Consider the following 3650-nt stretch of genomic DNA (forward strand, 5'->3'; position numbering starts at 1 on the left):
AAAGGGAGAGATGTGTTTCCTAGACCAGGATCTTCTGCATCCTGTTACCTTTATGAGCAGAACAACATATTCTCCAACCCTGATAGCACTGGGTTCTCAGACACCACCTSTAGTGCTTCCCCTCTTCCCAGCCTTTTATCCTGCCTGCACTCCCTCTCTCAGTAAACAGGCTCTAACATCCAAGGCTGCTTGTGTGAGATGTTTAGCTGGGTGCTGAATGTGAGGTGCTGGATACTCTTGAGGGTGGGAGGAAGGCTGGGAGCAGTGGTGCTCCGTCCCGGGGTGTGCCCTCAGCAGCTTGCAGTGCATGTCCTCTGTAACTAGCAAGTTTGCAGGCAGCCTCTGCACCACTAGTGCCCAGCTCAGTGTTTTGATATACCTGAACTTTGACAGGCACCGAATACTTTTAAAATCCAACTGGATTGTTCCTATTTCCACGCTCTCAGCGTTTTTCACTTTAAAATAATTATTGTACTATTTCATTCACTGACATCTCTGTGGTAACTATATATGTATGTATATATATATATATATATTTTTAACACCCCTGAAAAAGTAAGGATAGTTCGTAGTGAAGGTGGGGCTATTTGCAAGGCTCTTAGCACTGTTATAGAGTGCCTTATAGTACACATGGAGTGCTATTTAGAGGTGATCTGAACATGTCCTTTTCCTTCATTAAACCCTTTACAATTGATTTTAAATACTTATTAGAAATTTAAGAGGAAATAGTGCATTCCCTCTGCCTTGCTCCTTGCCACTCACAGCAGTAGGTCATAGAGCATTTCTCTATCCTCACTATTTACCATATGAAACATTTGTTTTGTTTTAGGCAATTAAAAGGAAGAGTGGAGCAAAGGGTAAGACTCTCACAATGCTAGTTTGCACAAAAGAAAAACAAGTATAGTTTGTAGTGTGAAAACACTCATTTCCTCTTCATTCAAGCTTATTCCCTACATCTGTTCTTCTCAAACTTACATCACTGTGTTTCAGTTATCAAAGTTTCTATKTCCTATCTTTTAATATTGTTAATCCTATTTATTATAATGATTTGTACTCCAGGAGCTCCTAAAACTTGGAATCATATTTAGGGCCATACTGAGCAGAARCAAACATAAAAATGCACTCGATTTTCCAAAGGATGCACGGTCTAAATGTGTGACAAGTCGAAAAATGGATACAGTAAGCAGATGGTCATGTACGTGTGAAAGAAGCAATCAGCACATAAGCTATATTTAATTTGGTAATTGTGTTAGGCTAGGCCCATGTGGGGATCTGTGTTYGGTGACACAGTTAGAGCCTCAAAATAGCTATTGACAATTTTTCTGTAATGAAGAGGGATTGCCTCTGAAATTTCATCCCTTTTAGGAGGTTAAGGTATCTCTTTGTGGGTTTGTGTGACTTACCCTTTGGCGAATGGATTCTTGGGTATCATCCCCTAGTTTGAAAAGACTATTCTTGATTGTATCCAATGTCTTTTAAAACTATTTAATAAARAAACAGCCCTAGAATCAGGGACTGAGAGGCATCCTGCTTTCTTTCCAGCTGAATGGCCTGCCATTGGGCTATAATTCACTGTCTCTTTTACTTGTGTTCTCTGGAATTATTCCCTTCGCAGGGGAACAACTTCAGCAGCCTACTTGACAGCCTACTTGAGTGTTGTTGAGGACATCACTTTGATAGCTAGGAGACATGAGTTTGAGGCTGAGGCACAAACTGAACTGGGCTTTCTGAGATAATTTGCTAACCTTTTGGATGCTGTTTAAAATAATCACTACCTCTGCTGCAATTTTGGCTGAGAGTTGCTGTGGCTGCTGTGTTTTAGGTTGAAATCTGCACTCTTAAGTCTGCATGGCCTTAATGCATCTACTACGGTTTGTATCCTCAGCGGCCCTGTGCAGTTGCAGTCCCTAGGAACTCTGATATAGCTGCATCCTACTGCAAGGGGGTCATAAGCTCTCAGCAGACTTGGCTGGGTATCCAGCTGAGATCCAAATCATCTTGTTCCTCTTGCCTAACATCCATATGGATATCTGATTAAAACTCCATATTCTTAACTTGGGCTCTGTGTCCTATCATGTATTTGGCTGGACAGTCTTTCTTGATTCGTAATACAAATAAGACTATTTGTTCTTAGACTTATTCTATGATTCCCAGAAGAGTTTGGCAGGAGTTATTTTGCTGAGCCCTGCAGAGATGGTAACAGCTCTGGTTATGTCCATCAAAGTAACTTTACTCAGGTAGACACCTGGGTGGAAATGAAGTGCCCATGGACATCTAGTGTGTGGCGTGGACCTTAGTTTTGGACTAGGAAACTTAAAATTCACCAAAGTGTCACCAGGAATCTCGAAGTATTAGAGTGGAAACAACTAATACTGGAGCTAGAATAGGAAGTATTTTTTCCTGACTCTACTTCAAATAGCTCTGCCGTGACCAGAGGAAGACTGTGTGATGTGCAGTAGATTGGACTGTGTTCTGTAAAATGGAAATTTGAATAAGGACTGAGGACAAGTTGTCCATATGGTAACTTCTTTGTCTAATAGCTAAATGGGACATCACAGAGAATCTGGGGCCTGGTGACCTAGCAGTAGAATGGTGGGGCTGCTGTATTAGGTACTGAGCAGTGGCAGCTGATCTGTGACTTTCTTCCCTGTAGAGAGTGGAGGTTTTGTGTGCTTCATTGTATATCATATAGGGAATCTTTTCAAGAGAGAAACACCACTCATTTGCACAGTCTTGCAGGCCAGCTCAGACTCAGCTGGAGGAAGCAGCTTGTCATTTTTGTGCTGTAAGTGTTGCATTAAAAGAAATGACATCCAGGTGCTTAGGTTGTAAGGAAAGGTAAGGGGGCATAAAAATGTAAACAGAGCCTAAACAGTGAATAGGTCTGTGGAACTGTACATTTTGTATTCTAGATCTGTGAAGCAGTTTTTGCTTCCCATGGGTAAAATGGTGCCTTGGAAGCACAATTACCAAAGACCTGGTTTTGGAATTCAAAGGGTGATTACTCTTATGCCTCAGGGATTTCTTAAGGTAATAGTAGAAAAGCATCATGCAGAGAACTTGTTTGACTTGGTTGCATGTTTACTGAAAGGGACACACATGGCAATCGCTGTATGTCGTAGATATCAGAGTTCTATTTTTTTAAAATGTTTCTTTTAGAATATAAAGTAGCTTATGAAGAAGTTGCAGTAAAAATAAAAAATGTGATTTGGAAATTCTGTTCCATGTTCACATCATTTCTGTGTATCTTTTAAAAACTGTTACTTGTTCCTAATCATTTGCAGAATATTTGAATGCTGCAAAATACAACTCTCTTCCCTACCTTCTTATATAGTTTCCATTTTATACCATCACAAAAGACTGCTTTCTGGTTTTTGCAAGAAATAAGTGTACTTTGAGTTGTATTACCTAATGCTCGTCTTTGTCCCTTCCTGATCTGCTCTAATTATTTTCCCCCCTGCCATACCAKCCAGAGAATCAAACAATCTGAACTGTGGCCTATTGCTTCAGTGATACTCTGTAACGGCATTTCCTCCTCCTCAGTGACCACATTTGAGCATCCTGGACACCACCTTTTGCACAGGGTGYGTATATGTTCTGTGTGCCTACATGAGAAATAATCGTCCGTTCTAGGTTTGGGGTCTTCCAGT

This window comes from Rhea americana, unplaced genomic scaffold (genome assembly GCF_003343005.1).
Source record: "Rhea americana isolate MKP2758 unplaced genomic scaffold, rheAme1 scaffold_8, whole genome shotgun sequence".
In the NCBI taxonomy this organism is placed as follows: Eukaryota; Metazoa; Chordata; class Aves; order Rheiformes; family Rheidae; genus Rhea; species Rhea americana.